The 26,140-nt window shown below is 44.1% G+C and overlaps 1 protein-coding gene across 2 annotated transcripts in view; it reads left to right on the top strand.

The window, feature by feature from the left end:
• The first annotated feature begins 12,644 nt into the window (after positions 1 to 12,644).
• The window catches only part of itgb7 (integrin, beta 7), a 77,314-nt gene continuing 63,818 nt past the window's right edge, over positions 12,645 to 26,140 (top strand). For both annotated transcript variants that reach the window (XM_051925053.1, XM_051925052.1), the window contains exon 1: positions 12,645 to 12,776. The gene's annotated coding sequence lies outside the window, so the exon portion shown is untranslated. The remainder of the gene's footprint in view (positions 12,777 to 26,140) is intronic.

Genomic DNA, 26,140 nt, shown 5'->3' with positions numbered 1-26,140 from the left:
ACGAAATGAAAAAATTCATTGGGATTTTGATGTTGATGGGAATAATCAGAAAACCAGATATTGAGATGTACTGGTCTACAGATCCTATGTATGCAACACCTATTTTTGCAGCTGTCATGACACGTAACCGATTCTCTTTGCTGCTGAAATTCTTTCATTTGAATGACAACAGAAACGAGCCAGATAAGAAAGATCCAAACCGCGACCACTTGTTCAAGCTACGTCCTTTGATTGATCATTTATTTGAAGCATTTCAGTTGCCCTACATGCCAGGACCGTCAGTTGCAGTTGATGAAAGTTTATTGTCGTGGAAGGGCCACTTACAGTTTCGACAGTATCTACCATTGAAAAGGGCACGGTTTGGTATCAAGATGTTTTGCTTAGCTGAGAATTCAGGTTACATTTATAGATTTCGTGTATACACTGGCAAAGAGGATCCTATGAGTAGTATTTCAGCAGTGTTGCCAGATGAATGTAAGGACTTTGGACTTTCAGAAAAACGCTGTCATGTCTGTTCAAAGAAGGGTCAGCGTAGAGACGTCAAGACCTTCTGCTCAAAGTGTCCCAGCAATCCAGGACTTTGTGCAGTTCCCTGCTTTGGCCTGTGGCACAGCAAACTCAAATACTGGGAATGAAACTATGATTGACTGAACTACTTTTGACTTTTGAATTACTTTTGACTGTTCCGTTTTTGTAGTTGACAATAAATCCAGAAGCCTGAGAAAAGGTACATTTTGTGCTTTATTATGTGTTTGCCCATTTGTAGAACTTGCACAACATTTAGTGGTCAATACTGCTTGAATAAATGTAAAAAATGTAAAAAAAATGTAAAAAAGTAAAAAAACGAAAATTGTTCAGATTTCGCCTGGCGTGGGGAATATTTAGGGAGTTGGCGGTTAAAGGGTTAATCCTTGGAACTATAAGCAGGCCGGCATCTTGAGATCTTAATGTGCGCTCAGGTTTGTAAGTCATGATAAGTTCAGACAAGTAAGCCGGACCTCGACCATTTAATGCTTTATATGTTAAAAGAAGGATTTTGAAATCTGCCCTAAACTTAACCGGGAGCCAGTGTAAGGATTTAAGAACTGGAGTTATGTGTTCGTATTTTCTTGTTCTTGTAATAATTCTTTATTAGGACAAATTAGGACAAAGGGCAGGGTTTTAAAGGGGAAGACAGGAAGTGAGGTCATAAGGGTCAGGGACGTGTTCGTTCTCCATTGGTTCGGGCCCGGACGTGACGTCAGAGGGGCCGGAGCCAGTAAGGTCTCCTTCCATTGGCTCGGTCCCGGAAATGATGTCATGAGAGCCAGGTGGAATCTCCTGGGAATGGTCTGCAGGCAAGAGAGAAAAAGAGTCAGTGTACTCTGCCACTTCCCGACATATCTCAGAACTGCCATCACTCAAGCCCTTTAGCTGCCTCCTATGCGCATGTGTGTGACAATGGGAAGACACTTTATTCAAGACACTGTCTCCCCTAACATCCTAGGTAGTAGCCCTACCGAGCTTTGGTACTGCTATGGAGAGTCCACAGGGCATACTGGGAATTGGAGTTTTTTTGGCCAGCCCTGTTGTGTAATGTGGGTGCCTCCAGGGGGTGCTGAAAGGATTTACAAGCCCTATACTTCGATGGGCTCCAGATGTACCCAGAAGTACTCCCAAGCCACGGTATCGGGACACCGGAAGTGCTCCTGGGTTATATATAAAAAGAGCAGCCTCCTTTATCCAGGTGATCAAGAGTCGGGAGTAGGAAGACAAAGCGTGCTGGAGGAACGAAAGAGAGACGACAGAATTGCAGAGAGAGAATAAGAGTTGTGGTTGTGGTGTGAGAAATGCTTACATGTAAGAGTTTCACAGAATAAAACCCTTTAGTTTAAGGAGAACTTGTATCCGAGCCTTTGTGTCGGGAGTTTGGGGAACTGGAACTCCCCCCAAGGCCGTCTTAACGCATGAGCATTCTGGGCAGTTGCCCGTGGGCCCCATGCTAATCTATGTATGTTGTGACTTGCTGAGCGGTTGTGTAGGTAGGGTCCCCAGTACACTGCTTTGCCCAGGGCCTATAATGCTGTTAAGACGGCCCTGAGTCCCCTTGGTGGTCATATCTTTATATATAATACGCTACTGTGGCTGTCCGATTGACTGTCCAGGATTTTAAATCACCTGTCGCTTGCAAACCGTTTGAACTATTGACCTGAAATTTGGTACACGTATACTACGTGACGTCTACTATCCACTTTCGGGGTGATGATTGACCTCCAAGGTTATTCCTCTTTTTATTTTTATTTTATTTTATTGTAGAATCAACTCTCGACAGTGACCAGCAGGGCGGCCGTGTGGCGCATGCGTACGGGCGCCGTTCTAATTCCCTACCACCTTCCCCTAACTCTTCATATCTTAAATCATTCTTGAGGCAGATTGAAGGCTTAAGTGCCAGCTTAAGTGAAAAAATGAAGTAACTACATCACAAACACTGACTTCATCAGTTTTAATGCAAAAAGATGCCGACGAACGAAGAGAAGAAGCGGGGCGCTAGGGTGGAGAACAGAAGAGCTGCTCAGGAAGCAGCAAGCGCATCAACCTCTGAGCAAACGAATGATAAACGTACAGAACAAGAAAGAGGATGACAACTAGAAATGCTCAAGTCAAATCGTTACTGGTTTGTTAATATTTGATGTTGGAAATGTTCTGAATAATTTATCAATTAAACTTTATCACAGGTATGTAATAAATGAAAAATGGCTTATAGAGAGGGTTTGCTACTATCCATGGTTTCAGACATGTGCAGTAGGCCTTGGAATGTACTGTATTACCTGTAGATACGGGGTTACTCCTGTATTAGCATTTACTGGTTTATGGGTCACCCTTTTAATAATATTTGGATCACCTGTTCACAACAGCTACATAGAAATGCAAAAGCCAAGAGCATCATAAAATTTCAAAAATACAAAGACAAAACAAAGCCAATAACAGAATGATTATCACGACACAGAAAAAGGAAATACAGTGGGGCAAAAAAGTATTTAGTCAGCCACCAATTGTGCAAGTTCTCCCACTTAAAAAGATGAGAGAGGCCTGTAATTTTCATCATAGGTATACCTCAACTATGAGAGACAAAATGAGAAAAAAATCCAGAAAATCACATTGTCTGATTTTTGAAGAATTTATTTGCAAATTATGGTGGAAAATAAGTATTTGGTCACCTACAAACAAGCAAGATTTCTGGCTCTCCCAGACCTGTAACTTCTGTAAGAGGCTCCTCTGTCCTCCACTGGTTACCTGTATTAATGGCGCCTGTTTGAACTCGTTATCAATATAAAAGACACCTGTCCACAACCTCAAACAGTCACACTCCAAACTCCACTATGGCCCAGACCAAAGAGCTGTCAAAGGACACCAGAAATAAAATTGTAGACCTGCACCAGGCTGGGAAGACTGAATCTGCAATAGGTAAGCAGCTTGGTGTGAAGAAATCAACTGTGGGAGCAATTATTAGAAAATGGAGGACATACAAGACCACTGATGATCTCCCTCGATCTGGGGCTCCACGCAAGATCTCACCCCGTGGGGTCAAAATGATCTCAAGAACGGTGAGCAAAAATCCCAGAAGCACACGGGGTGACCTAGTGAATGACCTGCAGAGAGCTGGGACCAAAGTAACAAAGGCTACCATCAGTAACACACTACGCCGCCAGGGACTGAAATCCTGCAGTGCCAGACGTGTCCCCCTGCTTAAGCCAGTACATGTGCAGGCCTGTCTGAAGTTTTCTAGAGAGCATTTGGATGATCCAGAAGAGGAATGAAACCAAAATAGAACTTTTTGGCAAAAACTCTACTCGTCGTGTTTGGAGGAGAAAGAATGCTGAGTTGCATCCAAAGAACACCATACCTACTGTAAAGCACGGGGGTGGAAACATCATGCTTTGGGGCTGTTTTTCTGCAAAGGGACCAGGACGACTGATCCGTGTAAAGGAAAGAATGAATGGGGCCATGTATCGTCAGATTTTGAGTGAAAACCTCCTTCCATCAGCAAGGGCATTGAAGATGAAACGTGGCTGGGTCTTTCAGCATGACAATGATCCCAAACACACCGCCCGGGTAACGAAGGAGTGGCTTCGTAAGAAGCATTTCAAGGTCCTGGAGTGGCCTAGCCGGTCTCCAGTTCTCAACCCCATAGAAAATCTTTGGAGGGAGTTGAAAGTCCGTGTTGCCCAGCGACAGCCCCAAAACATCACTGAGATCTGCATGGAGGAATGGGCCAAAATACCAGCAGCAGTGTATGAAAACCTTGTGAAGACTTACAGAAAACATTTGACCTCTGTCATTGCCAACAAAGGGTATATAACAAAGTATTGAGATGAACTTTTGTTATTGACCAAATACTTTTTTTCCACCATAATTTGCAAATAAATTCTTTAAAAATCAGACAATGTGATTTTCTGGATTTTTTTTCTCATTTTGTCTCTCATAGTTGAGGTATACCTATGATGAAAATTACAGGCCTCTCTCATCTTTTTCAGTGGGAGAACTTGCACAATTGGTGGCTGACTAAATACTTTTTTGCCCCACTGTATAAACAATGGCAAAAAAGGCTCAATAAATGCGAAAATAACCAAGTCAGGGCAGCATCCCCGCCTGTATCATAACACAAACCTCCTTCTGTGTCTTCAACTACAGCAATGGGTCGCCTTGGCTTCACTCAACGATTAAAAGGAGCTTAGTGCCACTGGCAGCTTCTCACAGGTCCTGATAGTGAAACACACACACACACACACATTCTGCAGACCACAAGCATCAGCGTGAAACCACAGGCGCCTCCTGGTTCCTGTCTCTTAATTTGCTCAGCCGTAATGTTCCATTCGTCACGTCTTTCACCAGAAACTTTGCCTATGTGAAAGGCTGCCCAGAATCGGGTGACTGTTGGAAGTCCACAAATAGGCAACGCAATCTGACGATCGGCCAGATAAGTGAGTGCCAGCCGAATCTGCTTTTGTGGTGAGTCACTTCCGGCAGCCTTTTGTCACACATATAGTATCGAGTCACTTCTCAAAGTGTCACTGGCGCTTGAGTATTGAGTTACATCTGTGATTTTACATGGGCTTTGTCAACTGGTAGGTCTCCGACTGACACCATTCATAGGTGTATAGCGTCCTTATCGTCATGTGAACTGATTCAGTGAAATTCTTACCTGCATGTGCCAATTAAAGTGTAATACCTCATCAGTATCTGGTGCCATCATAAGGGAGCAGAACTGACCAAAATCTAAATTTCTGTCAATTCCTTGCTGGAAAACGGTCCATCCATCCATTATCCAACCCACTATATCCTAACTACAGGGTCACGGGGGTCTGCTGGAGCCAATCCCAGCCAACACAGGGCGCAAGGCAGAAACAAACCCTGGGCAGGGCGCCAGTGCACCGCATACTGGAAAACCCTAATAACATATTTGTCATAAATGCAAACAGCATAACTTAATGGTAAATGATAGTGAAGGCAAGGTGGAGAAGAGTGGTGAATAATGCAGAAGGCTCCTCCACAAGATCTTTTTATATAAAGCCTGTGACTGGAAGGGGTGTGGCTTCATGGACAAAGGAAGTGACCTCATTGGTCTTCTGGGATTTTCTGTCCTCACTGGGACTATCCCTGTCACTGCAATGTCTGGTCACCCTAGTAAATCATAGTGACAGTAAAAGAGTGAATCATTTGTAAGTACCATGGAGGACAAGTGGGCATGCCAGGCTGGAGGAGACACATCATGAATGGACCAGTGGAGCCCAGAGGCCAAGAACAGTTCCATTCCCCCATACGACAGGTGGCAGTGGTCCTCCCAAGACATCTTGTTTTGGACACCCGCAGGGGTACATGGGAATTGGAGTCCAGAAATGCAACCCTGTCTGGGGTCTTTGAGTGCTGTTAGAGACCGCTGTCAGGGGAGGAGGACGTCCTTGGTTTCCAGTGCTTCCAAGAAGTATACCCAGGTCCAGTCTTGACTTATAACCAGATGAGACGCGCAACAGGAGGAGTGGAAGGAGTGAACAAAGATATGCTTTATAATTATGGTTTGCTTGTTTCTGCACATTTGGTGATTTGTTTGTAATAAAATCCTTCATTTGAAACTGGGACTGTGTTGGGCACTAATGTGTCTGAGGTTTGGGGCTCAGTGGTGCCCCTTGTGGTCACACATTATAAACTGCAGATAATGGTTTAGTGTAAGGGCAGCACCGGGTAAATGTTTATTTGCTCTGCGCACCACTACTTACATGCCACAGGGTACTTCATTCATATCCTGACAACCTTTGGTTTTTCATGTTTCCATTTTACACTTTTATGGTTAAGGTGATCATTTAACTTACCTGTTACGACATAAACCTCTAGAGTAGTGAGATTCTGATCCACAGTTTCCCTTCCATTTGCACTCTAGCAACTGAGACAACTTGCTGATGCAGAACAAACAGCCAATGACATTAAATTCCTACCAGCGCACGCCGTCTGCTGGTGTTTCATTAACTTGTACTGGGGATCTGTTTGCCATCAGTAGCATTTCTCAGAGGAGAAAAAGAGGAAAGTTCACAAGTTGGTGTAGGAACCATCAAGGTAAAATTGAAACAGTGAAGTAATTCATAGTTGGAACAGCACAGAATGTTTCTCCGTTGTAAGGTAGACGAGTTTGCAAATTTGTTGATGCTTATTTTGAAATTTCAAAACTTTATAGTGTGCGTTCTGAATGAAAATTGAACTGACTCAACAAATTTCATGATAGAATAAGTGTGACAAAAATATTGGTCCACAGGGAGCCGAGTTGTTTCTTGCGGAAGGACAGACAGACAGCCACCTGGACGGGAGGCTCCTAACAGGCAGATAGGCATCCCGGCCAGGGAGGCAGATAGGCATCCCGGCCAGGGAGGAGAAGGGGATCAGACCCAGAAGGAAAGACCAGAAGGGATGGACGGACAGCCCACTAAAAAGGGAAGATGTCACTGGGAGTTTTTTACTCCCCCAGCACGCTAGATGGCAGCAGCCTGGGATATCAGTGCCCAGTAGGAAGCCAGCAGGGCATGCTGGGGGATGTAGTACGGCAGAGCAGCCCTGCTGTGGTCACAGACAAGCTCCCTGTTATAATGGACTTTCGCATGACCCGGAAATGCTTCCATCAGGCAGTGGTCCTGGCACCGGAAGTACTCCCTGGTCCTTACCCAAGTGAGTCGGAGCTGGGAGGATGTGGAGCAACACTCAACTGGAGGAGGGCAGTGCGGTGGTGAGAGGAATTGGAGAGAAGAATTGGTTTGTGGAGAGAGAAACCTGTCCTTGTGTTAACTTGTGGAGGTATTGTGTATTGCCACAAACTCGAACAAGAGCCATAGCAAGGTTTGGGGCAGCCACCCATATATATCGTTTTCCTGGTTGCAAAATTGCAAACAAGTGATAGCACTGATGTTCACAAACCAGAGTCCAAAACAGAACTGAGGGGATAGGGGAAAGGTGGAGGCTTTTAAAGGTCAGTATAGGAAGTGACGTCAACAGGGCCAGGTGGAATTTCCTGTGAATGGTCTGCAGAAATGCGAGAAAAAGAATCAGTGCACTCTGCCACATCCTGGTCTGATTCGGAATCGCCCTCATTCAAGCCCTTTATGGTGTAATGCACACACCTTTATTTGAACCCGGGGCTATGTGTAGTCATGTTGGGGGTTTGGGGCTCGCTGACACCTTCCTTTGTATCAATTGTGTAAGGATAATTAAATACCTTTTATTTTATATACGAAACTACCCATCCCATGTGGCTCCACCCGCGTGGTAGTGAAACAGGACAGTGAGGAGAGCCCCCCGCCTGGCTCCCCACTCCTGATGTCACATTTTCCCCCTCCCCTTGACCCGCAGCCTCTGTCTCGGATTCACGCGAATATATCTCTCCCGCAAGCCAACTATGATCTTAATGCGATGAGAGAAGTCACAAAATCAACCGGAATGTTCAAGAAAATTATAGAAAAAACCTGATCTAAATCCGTTAAGTAGTTCTTTCGTTCTCTAACTAAGCGGAGTTAAGGTTACACCCCAGAGGCTGACGCATGAGTAAGGAGGGCCAGCCCCCCTCCCCTTGGCCCGTTGCGTCTCTCTCGGAATCGCGCAAATAAATCGGTACCACAAGCGAACTAATAGCGCGATGAGAAAGGTCGCAAAATCAACCGGAATGTTCAAGAAAATTATAGAAAAAACCTGATCTAAATCCGTTAAGTAGTTCTTTCGTTCTCTAACTAAGCGGAGTTAAGGTTACACCCCAGAGGCTGACGCATGAGTAAGGAGGGCCAGCCCCCCTCCCCTTGGCCCGTTGCGTCTCTCTCGGAATCGCGCAAATAAATCGGTACCACAAGCGAACTAATAGCGCGATGAGAAAGGTCGTGAAATCAACCGAAATGTTCAAACAAATTATAGAAAAAAAAAAACAATCTAAATCCGTTAAGTAGTCAGTCATGTCATCAGTATCCACAGGGTCACGGGGGTCTGCTGGAGCCAATCCCAGCCAACACAGGGCGCAAGGCAGGAATAAATCTCCGGGCAGGGTGCCAGCCCACTGCAGGGCACACACACACAAAAATTTTTTGAATCACCAATACACCTAACCTGCATGTTTTTGGACTGTGTGAGGAAACCGGAGCACTCAGACACAGGGAGAACATGCAAACTCCATGCAGGGAGGACCCGGGAAGTGAACCCAGGTCTTCTAACTGCGAGGCAGCAGCGCTACCCACTGCACTGCCGTGCCGCCCCCGTTAAGTAGTTCTCTCGTGAAAAGCAGTCAGACATACAGACAGGCAGATTTTATATATATAGAGATGTGCATTGGAGTTTACTGTGGCTCGGGTTTGGGGCTCAATCCACAGGTTACAGCAGGAAGTACAAGTGTAACTGATGAAGCTTGATCTGGTTGACCATCAACATCGTATACCGGAGCACACATTGACATGGCAAATGGCTTCAAACAGAGGAGACCGACGGATTACGTTGTCCGCTGTTGCTGTACAGTTGGATATCAGCTATCAGTCTCCACAAGATGGGAACCCAAACAGCTTACTGATCTGCACAAAGAACAGACACCATTCCTGAAACGTTATGAAGAAGGGTTTTGGAGCAGACTGTCACCAGAGATGAGAGCCACAAACCAAGAGACAAAGCATGCAGTGGAAACACCCGTGGTAGTGCTGCTGCTTTGCAGTAAGGAGACTGTGGAAGATTGTGGGTTCGCTTCCCGGTTCCTCCCTGTGTGGATAGCGCTTTGAGTACTGAGAAAAGCGCTATATAAATGTAATGAATTATTATTATTAATTCCGGTGAAGAAGAAATTCAAGGGACAGCCCTCCGCCAAGAACATTGCAATGAACTTCATTTGGGACATGAAGGCTCCTATTCTAGAGCATTGTCATAAACATGGACACTCAGAGTACTGTGCTATGTTCAAAGCAGACTTGCTGCTCCATGGCAATGCACGTTCCTATGCCGTTCCTCGGTGCAAGCAACGAAACAGCTGTGGTTTGAACGTCTTCCACATCCCCCCTTGCAGCCCTGATCTAGCAACATGAGACTATCACATCCTCATGTCACTTAAAGAGGTTCTTTGTGGTGGCAGGTCCACCTGTGATGATGAAGTTGAGGAAGTGGTGCAGACCTGGATTTTGGAGAGAAAGCGTCTTCTCCCAAGGAATGAAGAAGACAGTGCAACGATACAAGAAGCACATTGACTGGCAGGGAGACTTTGTGGAGAAGTGACAGAAGTGACGTGGTCCTCTGCTCACACTTACTGGGGTTAAAGTGTAAGGTACCTTTACTTTTTGTTTCTCCCTCGTTGTGTAAAAAGGCTGCACTTGAGTCAAGGAGGATGAGGATGGAGAGTTGAGTTGAGTCAGCTGCACAAAGAAGGTCATTACTGATCTTAGCCAGGGCAGTTTCAGTGCTGTGTTTGGGGGCAAAAATTCAGTCTGGAATATTTCAAAGCAATGATTATGATGCTTCTTTTAAATGAGAGTAATTCCATGGCAGACCTGGGGATGACGGAGTGCGCTGACCTTTTTTTCTTGCTTTCCTGCAGACGGTTCATGGGAAATTGCGCTCTGATGGCATCACTTCCGGTTTCGGCCCTTCTGAATATGTCACTTCCAATCCTGAACCCATGGAGGAGGACCCTTCCAGTTCCGGCCTTTTTAATGATGTCACTTCCAGTTCCGGCCCTTCTGATGATGTCACTTCCAGTTCTGGCCCTCTTAATAATGTCACTTCCAGATCTGAGCTTTCTGGATCCGCCCCAAACCGTTGACATCATATCCTGTTTTGGTCTTTAAAACTGCCATTTAACAAATAGTTGATCAGTTCTGTTTCGAACTCCGTTCTGAGCACATCAGTGCTACCAATTTACCCTTTTGCAGCCAGGGAATATTATACAGGTGGCTGCCCCAAACCATTTTATGACCCTTGCATCTGCTTTTTGTGACAATGGTCATTCTAATAAATGAAGTATACATCCCTCCAGTAATAAAGCCACTTAGTGGGCGGAGCCTATCCCTTAATCATTGACTACAAGGCCAGAGCCCCCCCTGGACAAGGTTAGCAACCAGCCCTGGAAGGCTACCAGTCTGCTGCAGGGCACAATCACTTATGCAGGGCCAAGTCGCCAAATAAATTAAGGAATTTGAGAGGGAAACTGAAGATCGTTGTGAAAAGCCCCCCCAGAACACAGGGAGTACATGCAAAGGGTACACAGACACTCACCTGGCTGGGGTTTGCTTGCAGTCTCCTGGAGTTGTTAAGCAGTTGTTGTGAACTGGAGTCAGGACCATAATGAGAAAGCAGTGTGGGGCCTTCACTCCTGCTGCATGATGGGAATTGTAGTCTCCATGTCTGACCAGACTATATTTTTTACTTGGGCTGATGGAGAAGCACATGCAAAGTTTTATGAAAATCAGTTTACAGTAATCCCTCGCTACTTCGCGGTTCACTTTTCGCGGATTCACGACTTTGCAGATTTTATATGTAAGCATATCTAAATATATAACGCGGATTTTTCGCTGCTTCGCGGGTTTCTGCGGACAATGGGTCTTTTTACTTCTGGTATTTGCTTCCTCAGTTGGTTTGCCCAGTTGATTTCATACAAGAGATGCTATTGGCGGATGGCTGAGAAGCTACCCAATCAGAGCACGCAGTTAAGTTCCTGTGTGCTGCCGCTTGGTTCAGCGATGGAGTGCTGCATTAACCAGGAAGTTTCATCTCACTCATTCAGCATTAACGTGCTCTTGCTACTGCATTCGGGGGATTATCACCTTCATCGTCATCATTTTTACTGCGCAGCATATTCATCACCATCATCACGTCATATATAGCTACGTGTACTTCGCTATACAGTAAGTGTAAACTTATCTACCGATTTCATATTGCTTAGCAGTTGTCCCTATTATTAATAGAGTAAAGGGTGGGTTGTAAACAATACAGGGAGGGTTTAAAAACGTCCAAATACACGTTAAATAATTTAATAAATATGGTGTCCCTACTTCGCGGAAATTCAGTTATCGCGGTCGGCCTTGGAACCTATCTCCCGCGATAAGTGAGGGATTACTGTAATCATTTTTGTCTGATTGGTGAACAAAGAGACGTTAATCAGCTTACAGTTTTATTTATCTGGCGTAAGTGCCCAAGAGGACGGGCAAGAAGTGATCCAGAATGGAACGACAGGCAAACTTGCCAGCTCTGTGCCTGGTTGGAATAATAAAATGGATGGACCCGCAGAAGGCAGAGGCTAGGAACAGTTCCATCCCCTATACAGCAGGTGGCACTGGTCCTCTGGTAGCATCCCTGTTTGGACACCTACAGGGGTGCTTGGGAGTTACAGTCTGGAAGTACAACTCTGTCAGGGTCCCTAGGTGCCAGTAAAGGGTGCCGTTTTGGGGGGACAGACCTCCCCACTTCCTATACAGCCCAGAAGTGCTTCACGGCATTGGCACAGGAAGCATTCCCAGGTCTGCAACCTCACATTGGGGAGTCAAAGTCGGGAGACAGCAGGCAACACTCAGCTGAGGACAGAAGAAGGAAGAATTTGTTTATTTTGTGTATTGTGAAAGGGTGATTGTTGGTTAGCTGAAAATTGTGCTGGGCATTACTGTGTCTGAGGTTTGGGGCTCACCAGCGACCCCTGGTGGTTACACTAGATTTGGGAATGGATTTGTCTGTGACGAGGTTGCTGAAGTGGTGGAGGTCTCCAAGCTTGAGCCACGCTCCACTGCAGTTCTCTATGGTACCCCATTCCACCTCCAAGCATGCAGCCCCCTCCAAAGAGTCCTTGTCCCGAGTAAATTTCCTTTAAACGTCTGTTTTTATCTCCTAAGATGTGCAGGCTGGGTGATTTTGAATTGTGAATTTGAGTATGGATGTGGCGTCCTGTCCAGGTATGATTCCTGCCTTGCACTCAGTGCTGCTGTGATGGGCTCCGGCCTCCCACGGCCTTGAACTGGAGTACACATGCTATGCTATTGCGTTTTTCACTAAAATCAAGAGTAAAGATGTTAAGTTTCCAATTTATTCATTGCAGTGTGTAACAAGGAACTCTCATATCCACAATATGAAGAGAAGTAGAAGAAGATCTTCTCAGACGTCACAGAATCTCCACATCTCTTGCTTTGCTTTGTGGTTGGCGCTTCATTTTGCTTCCTCTTTGTCTGCCTTTGGTAGTTCGTCAGAGCGGCAGGCCGGAGAGAGAAGAAGAGCAGCACGCGGCACCCTGAGAAAGCGAACAAGAGAGCAAGTGGGTGAGTGAACCTTCCTCACTCAACGACCGGTTGGTGCTGAACTGGAGTTGTTTGGATTGTGGGGGGTGAGGGAGGATGATGAGGGTGAGAGGAAGGTGGTAATTGTGCTTACCATCAGGAACCCCCACCCGGCCGCTGATAGCTGAACGCAGGTGTGCTACTTAAAATTGGGAGCGTCTCGATCTCAGGCTGGGGGACCGGCAAACTTCCTTTCATAGCCACAGAGAAGAAAGCGAGGAGAGGATCGATGCCAGTGAGTGACTCGGCGGGTTCACGGGTGACGAGATGTCCACTGTCTATCCAGGGAGATCGCTTGGCTTTCTTGTTATTTTCAGATGCACCCGGCGTCTCACTACGAGGTGGGCTCATCCAACAGGTCCCACCACGCAAACTCCTCTCTCTCTCCTCCAGCTCTCCTCTTCTGCCTCGTTGTTTGTTCTCTTCTACCATCTCCTTCTGCTTTTCCCCACTTTGAGTCCATCATGGTGACTCATCCTTTGGTCGTCTTAGCACTGGGTGCGGCCGATTGCTTGAGGTGCTTCTTTATGTGACACGCTGTGGCAAAGAAAGGAGACGTTGTGGTGAGAGCAGCTCAGGCCATGTGTGGCTTTTTAAACAAAATGGCTCAAGTCCTGCCCATCTTTGGACTTTGTTGAACCCTCGAGGCCGGACATATCTCCTTACCCTCTGTGGCTATGAACCGTTTCAGTTTTTACATTTACACGTTGCCATTTTTAGCCCCTTTATGTGTCTACATGTGGCCTCGTCTCTGCCTGTGTGAGGTGGGCATGTTCTCTCTGGCCTATGTGATTTCAGATTCTATCATGGCAAGTGCTTATGTCAGTTCTCTCTGTGTCTATATGGTGTAATAACAAGCAGGGACCACCAGACTTGTACCCCGTACACTTGAAAATATTCAAAACAAAAAAAATCAAAATGACGTCTGTACAGGCAACAAGTTCAAAACAGAGGTGACATAGACAGGTAAGATGGTGGGTATATACAGTATGTTGGAGACAAATGATGTCATCAGGAGGAGGGGTCTTGGTAGGTGGAAGTGTCGTCATTAGGTGGTGGGTTCTGTTGGGGGTCTGCAGAGTTTTACTGGGCAGCGCCACCCCTTGGCTCGGCTGAGAAACACTTATTTGCAAGCCTGTGTGTGTCAATGGGTTCAAATCTTGATCAGGCATCGCTTGTGTGGGCTGTGTGTGTGTGTGTGTTCTCATCTGTGTCTATGTGGGTTCAAATTTCATCCTGGACACTGTGTGAGGTGTGCAAGTTCTCTCCACGTCAATATGGGTTCAAATCCCAGTCTGGGTATTGCTTGTGTGGGGTGTGTATGTTCTCTCGGTGGCTATTGGGGTTCAAATCCTGGTGTCGGCTCTGTTTGGGTGCAGTGTGCAGGTTCCCCCTGTGTCTGTGTGGGCTCAAATTCCAACCTGGATGTTGCTTGTGCAGGGTATGAATGTTCTTTCTGTGTCTGTTAGAGTCCATACTAGGGGGCTCCACCTCCTGCTCGCTTTGCTCGCCAACCCCTGGTGTTGGGATATGACAAAGAGTGAGATGTATGAATGAGATATAGCATAGTGTGAAGGGGTGGATGATGCATATAGAAAGCAAACAATAAAGGGTTTGGCACAGTGTAAAGGTTTATTGGAAAATGTCCTTGTATACAACATTAGTAGTAAAGATGGTGTCTTGTCCTTGAATGAGTTTTCCTTGGCATGGAGCACTTATAACCTTAACTTTAACGTCAGATGAATGTCAAACACGTGAGAAGGCCACATAAAGTTGTCCATGTCCAAAAATGGGTTCAGAGAGGTAGATGCCAACCTTGTTTATGGTTTGGCCTTGTGATTTGTTGATGGTCATGGCAAATGCAGGTTTAATGGGGAACTGTTGCCATTTAAGTGTAAAAGGTAATTCCAGGTCAGAACTTGTAAGGTCAATTCTAGGAATCAGAACAGTATTGTTAGCATGTGATCCTGTAAGAAGTGTTGCTTGAATAACATTGTGTGTTATGGTGTTGATGACTAAACGTGTGCCATTGCATAAACCCTGTTTAGTGTTAAGGTTTCCTAATAGCATGATTATTGTTCTGTTTTTAAGGCTAAGATTGTGTTGTGGTAATCCGGCCGGGTAAATAGTGTTTAAATATTGTAAGGGGAAATTAAGATGTTCATTGTCGTCATCAGAGTCAAGTTTGTCAGAGCTTAGAAAGAGCCGTGCCTCTCCAGGAAGTAATGCAATGACCTGGTTATTAATGTGATCAACATTAATATTTTTTGGACATAATATAGTGCGTTGTGTTAAAAGGGGTATTTGGTCTAATGAGACCGCTGTTCCAAATATTTCTGTAACTAAGTCGTCGCAGATGAAGGGTTGAGGAATTGTAATAATATCTGGGTGAAGTCCATCTGTATTGGTGAGTGTACCATCTCCCAGTTGTAATAACCAATTGTTATATTCTGGATCTGGACATCGCATGTTTTGTACCAAGTATATCTTTAGAAAGCAATGCCAATTGTTTGCGTAATATTTTTTGTTCCGCGGTTTTAGAAGCGCGTAGGCGCTGACGTGAATTTTTTTTTTTTGATGCGGGTTCGTGTTTGTGGTCCCGTTACTCGAGTCGTCTAGTTTTGTACCTGTGATCGTGAATTGATGACTTGTTTGATCTTTATCGTTAGGAATATGGATAAGTAATAAGGAGGATGGCACTCACTGTTAATATGCGGACTGTTCGTTTCTTTGTATTATTACCAATCAGGTCTCGCGCCTGTATATGTATTGTAGTTCGCTCTCGTGTTGTTTATATGACGTCGTCGCGTATTTTAAGGTGGACTGAACAATAGCTGAGAGCATAGCATGTGGAGCAATAGCTAAGCACTGTCTAAAATGTCCTTTTAAGAAAAGTCCCTTTCCTCCAAAGGGAATATTATTATTCATCAACGTTTGTAGAAGTTTATGAATGGTGTTGAGTAAGTGACTGGATGCCATTGTACATTCATCTATAATTAATAGTGTGGCAAGACGGATGTCACGTGTATTGTTACTGTGCATTGTCATAGTGGATACCGATGTTTCTGTGATTGGGACCGGTATTTGGAATAATGAGTGACATGTGTTTTTGGAGCCGAGACATTTTTTCTTCCGCGGTTTCAGAAGCGTGTTGTAGGGGCTGACGTGATTTGTGCATATTTGCGTTCTTGATTTGTTTCAGGGTGCACTGTTCTAATGCGATGTAATATTTTTCCACATACGCGAAAGCAGTATGGGCCATTGCCTTTTGGTGGCCTGATATTTACTCCGGTAGATGCAAAATCAAATGAACTATTGTAGGATGTAATGCAGTTCATAAAGTTTTTACTTTCAGGTACTTCGTTAGTTAGAAGCTTCTGTAGATATTCAGGATATGAATGTAAAGGAGGCAGTCTAATTTGACCCTTTTGACAACAACGTGTAAATTCATTGCGTCTACGTTCATTGTGTCTGTCCATTTGGGCTCGTCTCTGTAACTGTGTTAGTTGAGCTTTGCGTTTTTGGAGTCGAGACATTTGAGATCGACCTATGCTGCATAGTGTGAACGTGTTGAGATGACAAATGTTTAATACGGACGGTTCGTTCAGAAATGGGGCTTTGTGTGTCATTTCTTATTTATGTTACTGTGGTCGTGGGTCTGAATCGTTCTTTTTGTGTACGTTTCGTGTGCTATGTCCGTAGTGTGTCCCGTTTCATGTCCAATGGGCTTTGTGTGGCGCTCGTGGCTTCTTTTTTTTGTGTGCTGGGGGCTTGTTGCCTGAGTTTTTATTTCTGTTAGTGGAGGGGGTGTTTGTGTGTCGTGGGTCTGAATCGTCTTTTTTGTGTGCGAACCGTTTCGTGTGCTATGCAGCGCCTGCGTGCGACTCCTTTGTTTTTGGTGTTCTAGGGGCTTGTGGCCTCATTTCTTATTTCAGTTACTGGAGGGGGATTTGGGTGTCGTGGGTCTCAATCCTCTTCTTTGTGTGTGTCCCGTTTCATGTGCAATGGCTTCGTGCGTTTACGTTGCATGTCCCTGCGTCCATCCGGTTTACCATTCTCAGTTAGTAATATGGATTGCAGCTTCGGCTCTGTTTGTGTGTGGTGTGCTTGTTTAGATTTCAACCTGGGAAGTGCTTATGTAGCGGTGTGTAGATAGATAGATAGATAGATAGATAGATAGATAGATAGATAGATAGATAGATAGATAGATAGATAGATAGATAGATAGATAGATAGATAGATAGATAGATAGATAGATAGATAGATAGATAGATAGATAGATAGATAGATAGATAGATAGATACTTTATTAATCCCAAGGGGAAATTCACATTCCCCAGCAGCAGCATAGTGTATGTTCTTTCTGTAACTATCTGGGTTCAAATGCTGGCCTCGGCTCTGTTTGTGTGTGGTGTGCAGGTTCTCTCTGTGTCTATAAAGGTTCAAAGGTTCTCTGTGTCTATAAAGTCTGCGCATGGCATGCGTCAGGGTTGCTTGTTCTTTCCGTATCAATCTGGGTTCAAATTCCAACCCTTGGTGTTGCTTGTGTAGGTTGTGCGTGTGCTCTCCATGTCTGTGTCGGTTCAAACCCCAGCCTGGACTCTGTGTGTGAGGTGTGCAAGTTCTCTCTGTGTCAATGTGGGTTCAAATCCCAGTCTGCGTATTGCTTGTGTGGGGTGTGCATGTTCTCTCTGTGTCTATAAAGGTTAAAATCCCAGCCTGGACACTGTGTGTGGTCTCTTTGTGTCAGTGTGGGCTCAAATCCCAATCTGGGTAGTGTTTGTGTGTGGATGTTCTCTCTAGGTCTGTGTTTATCCTTCCACATCCCAAAGATTACAAATTTGGCTGGCTGATAGCTCAAAATTACACCAGTGTGTGTGTGTGTGTGTGCATGTGTGTGCGTGTGTGTGTGTGCGTGTGTGTGTGTGTGCTCTGTGTCGACCAGCCTCCCTTGAGGATTGGTCACTGCTGCAGCCTTAAAGTTGAATTAAGTAGGTTTACAAAATTAGTGAGCAGACAAGACATTCTGTGTGCTAAAAGCCACACTTCATAATGGCTGATCCTGCACCTTGTCACTTTCATCACTCGACTGGCTGCATTGTAACAGCTTTTATATCCTTCAGTTTTTAGGGCTTTTTTGAACTAAATCAGTAAACTAAAACACTTGGACACAGCATCTCTTCACAAAAACTGAGGCTGAGCACCCCAGAGTGCTCCTCTCCTCTCCAAGTTCATCCAAAAAACCCTGAAGTCGTAAAATATGTCGTGTCGTCTGTGAAAAGCTTGAATGTGAAACGCCTCGGCCACACCTCTGACCACACCGTCCACATGCTTTCTGGGCACGCCCCCTATTTGTGGTTCCCTAGCAACTTGAACTGCAGCAAAGTCACATGATGAGAGAAGCACATGAGCTTAGCCTCACTCTGACAATGCCAGTGCCGAGCCCCACTTCATAGTGCCTTCCAATTCTATCTGTCTCTTATGTAACGCCTTTTCACATTTGTCTGTCCATCTGTTATATAGTGCCTTTAAAATATATCAATCAGACCGTAGCCTTCGGAGACTTGGTTAGTCTGCTCTCTTGAGCATCTATCTATCTATCTATCTATCTATCTATCTATCTATCTATCTATCTATCTATCTATCTATCTATCTATCTATCTATATATAGTGCCTTTTCACATCTATCTATCTATCTCTCTATCTATCTATCTATCTATCTATCTATCTATCTATCTATCTATCTATCTATCTATCTATAATATAGTGCTTTTCACATCTATCTATCTATCTATCTATCTATCTATCTATCTATCTATCTATCTATCTATCTATCTATTATATAGTGCCTTTCACATCTATCTATCTATCTATCTATCTATCTATCTATCTATCTATCTATCTATCTATCTATCTATCTATCTATCTATCTATCTATCTATATTATATAGTGCCTTTCACATCTATCTATCTATCTATCTATCTATCTATCTATCTATCTATCTATCTATCTATCTATCTATCTATCTATCTATCTATCTATCTATTATTATAGTGCCTTTCACATCTATCTATCTATCTATCTATCTATCTATCTATCTATCTATCTATCTATCTATCTATCTATCTATCTATCTATCTATCTATCATATAGTGCTTTTCACATCTATCTATCTATCTATCTATCTATCTATCTATCTATCTATCTATCTATTATATAGTGCCTTTCACATCTATCTATCTATCTATCTATCTATCTATCTATCTATCTATCTATCTATCTATCTATCTATCTATCTATCTATCTATCTATCTATCTATCTATCTATTATATAGTGCCTTTCACATCTATCTATCTATCTATCTATCTATCTATCTATCTATCTATCTATCTATCTATCTATCTATCTATCTATCTATCTATCTATCTATTATATAGTGCCTTTCACATCTATCTATCTATCTATGTATCTATCTATCTATCTATCTATCTATTATATAGCGCCCTATAGAGCGTTTAAGTCGACTTTTTCTTGTTTGTTTTCTGCCCTCCACTGACTTCCCCACAGCCCCTCGTCTCCTAACTGGTGATGCAGTGGTATTGTCCACCACCAGTCTGCTTGTTCTGTGAAGGCCTCATTCTGCCTTTATGGGATGTATTAGTTACAAGTTGTCATTGCTGAGTTACTCTGATTTACTGTCACTTGCACAGCCTTACACTCTGTCGTGCATCACTTGAAAACACTCCAACTCTTTTCATGGGTATCCTCGGAGGCCGTGCTCTATTTACGTAGCGTGTGTCTATAATTAAACCTCTGGGGCTCCATAGCTATCTTATGCCACCTCAGAGGCTAAGTGTCATTTCGTTAGTGTGTGCCTTAGAATAAAACCTCAGAGGCTGTCGACCTCAACATGCGTCACATGGAATTCCAAGCCGTCTCACCAAATATGAATATTCAGTCTGCAAACCTAAATCCCAGCTTCTAATGTGTTTCCACAGAAAAGAGCTTTAGAGTTTTAACTGTAATGATAGCAGATATACAGCGGCATTCAAAAGTTTGGGCCCCCTTGCTTAAAATGTCTGCTACTGTGAATACTTAAGTGAGCAGAAGATGAACTGATCACCAGAAGTCATACAGTTAAAGATGTTTTATGCCAGATTTGTGATTTGTTTTTGTTTTATACAATTGTACAGTTAAAAAAGGAGTGGAGCACCATGCAAATGTTTGGGCACCCCTAGATATTTGAGGTCTCAGATCACTTTTCTCACAGGTGGTCTCAGACCTTCATGAGCTCGGTAGGACAGCCATGGCTTGGTCACAGTCATCATTAGGAAACCCCCAGTGATGCAAATGTCAAAGCTGTAGAAATCCTCAGACTCCTCAAACCTTGTCTGTGCAATCAGCAGCCATGGGCTCCTCTAAGCAGCTGCACGGCACTCCAACAAATAAAAGAACTGAGGCTCACAAAGTAGGAGGAGGCGACAAGAAGACAGCACAGCGTTTTCAGGTCACCGTGTCCTCAGTTTGTAATGTTATTAAAAAATGGCAGTGAACAGGAATGGAGGAGGCCAAGTTGAGGTCTGGAAGATCAAGAAAACTTCCTGAGAGATCTGCTCAGTGGATTGCTAGAAAGGCAAATTAAAAACCAAAGTCCTTCAGGAAGATGGTGGTGGTGGTCCACTGTTCTACTGTGCAGTGACACCTCAACAAAGAGGACCTTCATGGCGGAGTCAGCAGAAGAAAACCTCTCCTGAATTCTCGCCTGAAGTTTGCCAATGAACATCTCAACAAGCCTGACACATTTTGGAAAAAGAGTCCTGTGGGCTGATGTCGTCAGAATAGAACTTTTTGACCACAATGTGCAAAGAGAGCAAAAAGAGAACTGAAGTCCAGGAAAAGAACACGTCTCCAACTGTTAAGCATGGCAGCACATCCATCAGCTTAGGTCTTTCGTTTCAGCCAGTGGCACAGGGGGCACGTCATTGGTGGAGGGAAGAATGGAGTCAAATAAATATCAGCAAATTCTGGAGCTAAACATCACACCATCTGTAAAAAAAAAAAAAGCTGAAGTTGAAAAGAGGATGTGGGTCCTACAAACAGGATAATGAGCCGAAACAGACCTCCAAATCTACAATGGGATACCTCAAGTGGCACGAGGTGACGGTTCTGCCATGACCCTGTGAAGCCTAAGGGTGCGTACGGCGGCCCTAACCCGACACAGACAGACACGGGAGGCACAAGTGCAAGCACACGCTTTATTTAGTCTTCTTCTTCTCGTGGGAAGCGAGCCCAACACAATCTCTCAGTCTCACACAATTCTTCTCTTCTTCCTTCCTCCTCCACTCAACAGCAACTTTGATTTCTGGAGCACGTTTTCATACAAATACTGGAGCTCAAAGTGCATACAGGATGAAGAAAGAGAAAATGTATAAAAACTAGGGGGCTCTGCCAACCCCCATGTGCACGGGCCCACGCGCTCGTCATTTCCCAGATCTGCCACTTGCGACAAATCGTGCTTTACTATTGGATAAACACAAATGTCAACTCAATATCAATTTGATATCCCCGTCTTTCGAAACTATTATCACTGACAATTCGTCACACGTTGGTTTATTATAAATGCGTGCGTGATCTTTCAGATTCATATAGAAATCCAAGAAAACTTCTTTGTCCGTGATTTTTAAATAAATTTTGTATAAAGTGCGATACTTTTGGACGTATGGATTTATATTCATTATTGGATGTAGAATTTCTAATATGTCCAGTCGTTTAACTCTATGTTGCATCGCTTCTTCATGATCATAAATATAAACCTGACTAAATTGTGGTTTCTTTGAAATTAAACTTGTCATAGCGTTAATTGTTGCGGGAACACAGATTCTCATAGCATTTGGTCCATTACTGTGTAAATCTACGTTTTGAGCATTGAATGATGCGAATGCGAGCAGATTATTGTCGATTCGGATATTTTGCCTGTAGTGTTTGTGGATTTCACTTTCACCCAATAACAAATCATTTATTTCTCGCGGATAGGCCTCTTCATTGGTAGGCAACACTACTTTTCCCTGATTGCAACACAAATTAGACGATCTACACGTCTCCGACTTAAACTTTAAAGCCAAATAATCTCTACATACTTCTGTCATATCACCTATGTCCATACATTTGATTTCTTTTCGCTCTTCCGTTATGTCACCGAGTAATAATTTCCGTTTGTTGCCGCTAATACAATCTTTACTATCAGTTTTTTGAGACTTTTCAAATTTTAGTACTTTCATTATCTCTAAACTGCTCTGTATGCGTATCACGCCACCATTTTTGAACCCCTTAAGAATAGTCTACTTTGTCATCTACTCTTTGTCTTTTATTTCCGGCCCCGGCACAGTTAAATCTCTTGGCACAAAAGTGGGACTTGAAATTATCTCTCTGAAAAAGTCACGTCTTGTCCCAGGATTTTTTTATATAGTGGAGAGATAAGATTCGGCAATACTAATTCCTGCATATATTTGCGTATAAGTCGGGTCTTGAAACCTCGAAAAATCGATCATAAAATCAGACCCCTACTTATACACCCATTCAAAAATGCGGCACTTAAATTATTTTTTTTTACATCTTTTTGCCTCCTCCAATCTCGCTCCAGTTTCTCAGACGCATCGATTTTTGTTGCAGCAGTGCAGTTACCAATATATTTCGCCACTTCAATGACTGTTAATTTAAAACCAGCTTAATACTTTCTTCTGATCGTACGCTACATCGCAGATAAGGGATGCTCTTACGATAAAGGTGTATGAGGGTGTGAGATACAAAAAACACAAATCAGTGCAAATGTCGCTTCAGAATAGTTCAGGTATTGCTGTGTGGTCACGTAGGCACAATACGTAGAAATTAGGGCCGTGTGCTCCGTGGTGACTCTCTCAGGTGGGTGTTAGCATATCGTAATCTCTTGGACCAATAATGTGAGTTTTGCGCATTCCACTTATACAGCCGGCATTATAAAATAGAGGAAATTATACAGTAAAATGAAGCCCTGACTTATCCGCGGGAGAACTTAAACGTGAGTATACAGTATATGATAACATAGAATAAAAGTAAGGTAGGGAGGACAGAAAAAACAAAAAAACAGAAACTCCGGGGTGCCGAACAAAATCTGCAGGGGTCCCGAGGCCACGAGACCACCCAGCTCCCCCCACTGGCCATTCTACCTAACATAAATGATCTTAATCAGGCTCCGTGCAGAAGAATTAGATGATGATGGTCATGTGGACTTCTGGCCTTTAATCCATCAATGGAGGGACTGCATGGCACCCTGATCAGGTGGTGGAGCGCAGACCACAGAAAAACTGGAAAAGAACAGCAGAGAAAGTAGGGTTGAGCACAGATTGCGGAGCCATGATAGAAATGATAATTTAGTGCATATGCAGAATATCAGAGTTACACTAAAATGAAGCGCTGAGAGAGCCGTGCTCACATAAGGGGTCTTTAGCAGTTTGTTAAAGTGCTCCACCGTGTCAGCCTGATGAATTTCTATCGGTCAGCTATTCAGATTTGAGGTGCATAACAGTAGAAGGCCTCACCACTTCTTTTAAGTTTAGCACTTGGAATTCTAAGCAGACCCTCATTTGAAGATCTAAGGTTACAATTTGGAGTGTAAGGTGAGAGGCATTCTGGGATATTGGATGGAGCAGATTATTAAAGGGCTTTGTAAACCATCAGCACTCCTCCAAGCAAACTTCGTCTCCCTCCTCCCGACTCTGGCTCCTTTTTATAGGGCACTTGGAAGGACTCCAGGGGCCCAACGAGCTTCTTCTAGCAGCACTTCTAGGTGTGTTGCCAAATAAGGCCCTGTAAAAGTCCAGTAGGGTTGAGCTCCCATGCTCATGATCCGTGGTCCCGCTGGAAACCAAGGGGGCTGTCCTCTGTCCTGAAAATACTCTCTCCCCCTCTCCTTCCATACTCTGGGCATTCCATCTGCCACAACCCTCACAGACCCCCCAACCTAAACATCATTGAAAATCTGTGGAGAGACCTCAAAAAAGAGAGAGCAGTGCATGCAGGAGAGCCAAAGAATCTCACAGAATTAGAAGCCTTTTGTAAGGACGAATGGACTAGAAGACCCCAATTATAAACTTGAAGACTCTTAGCTGGCAAAAAAAAGCGTTTACAACCTGTGATACTCATCAAAGGGGGTCTCACTAAATACTGACCATATGGGAGGCCCAAACTTTTTTCTTCAGGCCCTTTCCATTTTTTTCTTGGTATTTTTTTACCTCTGAATGATGGCAATAAAAATGTAATATGCTTAAAATATTAAAGAAATGTGTCGTCTGTAACTTGATGACTTCTGGTGATCAGTTCAGTTAACTATTCACACCAACAGACATTTTAAGCAAAGGGCCCAAACTTTTGCATGCCACTGTATTTAATAACCAGTAACGGCACATTACTATAAAGATAACGCGCAGTGAACACACTTGACTTGAGCATTCTATACTCCAGCAGCACCTTACTGATACAAAAAACAATATTAAATTAAAGAGTGATAACAATGCAGGTAAAAACAGACAATAACTTTGAATAATCTTAACGTTTACCCCCCGGGTGGAATTGAAGAGTCGTATTGCGTGCGGGAGGAACGATCTCCTCAGTCTGTCAGTGGAGCAGGATGGTGACAGCAGTCTGTCGCTGAAGCTGCTCCTCTGTCTGGAGATGATCCTGTTCAATGGATGCAGTGGATTCTCCATGATTGACAGGAGCCTGCTGAGCGCCCGTCGCTCTGCCACAGATGTCAAACTGTCCAGCTCCATGCCTACAATAGAGCCTTCCTTCCTCACCAGTTTGTCCAGGCATGAGGCGTCCCTCTTCTTTATGCTGCCTCCTCAGCACACCACGGTGTAGAAGAGGGCACTCGCCACAACCGTCTGATGGAACATCTGCAGCATCTTATTGCAGATGTTGAAGGACGCCAGCCTTCTAAGGAAGTATAGTTGGCTCTGTCCTTTCTTACACAGAGCATCAGTATTGGCAGTCCAGTCCAATTTATCATCCAGCTGCACTCCCAGGTATTTATAGGTTGTCATCCTCTTTCTTCCTCTGTACATTTATCATTTGTTTGCTCAGAGGTTGATGCGCTTGTTGATTCCTGAGCAGCTCTTCTGTTCTCCACCCGAGCGCCCCACTTCTTTTCTTTGTCCGTCGGCATCTTTTCGCATTAAAACTGATTAAGTCATTGTTTGTGTTGCAATTACTTACTACATTTTCCTTAATTTTTCATTTAAGCTGGCATTTAAGTCTTCAATCTGCCTCATGAATGATTTAAGATATGAAGCGGTAGGGATGAGAACAGCGCCCGTATACGCATGAGCTGCCCGGCCACCCTAGAGCGCGCTGCCGAGAGTTGATTCTACAATAAAATAAAAATAAAAATAAAAAGAGGAATAACCTTGGAGGTCAGTCATCACCCTGAAAGCAGACAGTAGACGTCACGTAGTATATGTGCACCAAATTTCAGGTCAATCGGTCAAACGGTTTACGAGCTTACAGGTGATTTAAAATCCTGGACAGACAAACAAACAGCCACGGTAGCGTATTATATATAAAGAACTAGCTGTCGCCCACAGCTCCGCCCGTGTAGTAGTGAAACAGGACAAACTTTAAAAATCAATAAACAAAAAGGTATCGCTAGCTAAGCGGAGGCAAGGTAAGCTCCAAAACATGGCAAGAGGTAGAGCACCTCAAACGGAGGCTGGCGCATGAGTGAGGAAGGCCCCACCTGGCTCCCCATTCCTGATGTCACTCTTCCCCCTCTCCTCGGCCCCTGTCTCTGATCAGCGCGAATGTGTTGCTCCTGCAAGACACCTTCATGCGTCGTAACCGAAAAGTCAACGTGGCTCAGTGGTGCATGTGCACTGTAGCAGAGATGAACGCGAATGACGCCGTGTTTTGTGAGTTGTCGCGTCTGAGTTGGTGGCCGTGGCTCTGTGAGTTGTCGCCCTATCCCATTTGGTGGTTTGGCCGTCTTGCGTGATTTCATGGGTGTCTTGCTTGCACAGGTAGCAGCTTAGTGAATTATATATATATAGATGTAGACATCTTAACTGTATGGAAGCACTTCCAGGAAGTCTTTCTCTCTGCAATAATAATAATAATAATAATAATTCAGTACCCTGTGGCAGCACCCAAGGAGCACGACAGGGTTGTCCCTCAGGACTACAAATCCCATGGGTCCTTGAGGGTGTCCACACTGGGTCCATGCCAGTGGAGCACTACCATCTGTCATAATTGGGAATGAACTGCTCTTGAATCTCCCCCCGTCCATCAACTAATCGTTCCCCCAGCCCCATACCTG

This window comes from Erpetoichthys calabaricus, chromosome 3, assembly GCF_900747795.2.
Source record: "Erpetoichthys calabaricus chromosome 3, fErpCal1.3, whole genome shotgun sequence".
Classification (NCBI taxonomy): domain Eukaryota; kingdom Metazoa; phylum Chordata; class Cladistia; order Polypteriformes; family Polypteridae; genus Erpetoichthys; species Erpetoichthys calabaricus.
The sequence above is the reverse complement of the archived record's forward strand: the minus strand, read 5'-3'. Positions and strand labels throughout refer to the sequence as shown.